Raw genomic sequence first — 380 nt, 5'->3', positions numbered from 1 at the left:
AATCAAATTTAATTTTAAATAAAATAAATTTAAATTTAGTACTAATAGGATACCGCCTCCCTATGAATTTGAAAAGAATTCTTGAATTTTTTGTTGTCCTCACTTAATCTAATGAACTATGTCTTCTCTTCTTTAACAAATTATTAATGCATTTTTCATGTATAAGTGCCACCAAGTCAGCACATTAATTTTGAAACGAATTTTTAGTCTTCTTAATCTTCAAGGCCAACATAATATAATTCTTCTAGTAATAAGATGCTAAAACATGAAAAAATTACCATTATGTCCATTAGTCCTTAAATGACTGAAATTTTTTTTTGAACATGTATCATCTTTTTCCTTTTCAAAAAGATTCGTCCTCGAATCTACACTTATATCAA

This window comes from Arachis ipaensis, chromosome B03 (assembly GCF_000816755.2).
Source record: "Arachis ipaensis cultivar K30076 chromosome B03, Araip1.1, whole genome shotgun sequence".
Lineage (NCBI taxonomy): Eukaryota > Viridiplantae > Streptophyta > Magnoliopsida > Fabales > Fabaceae > Arachis > Arachis ipaensis.
Note: the sequence above shows the minus strand (reverse complement) of the source record.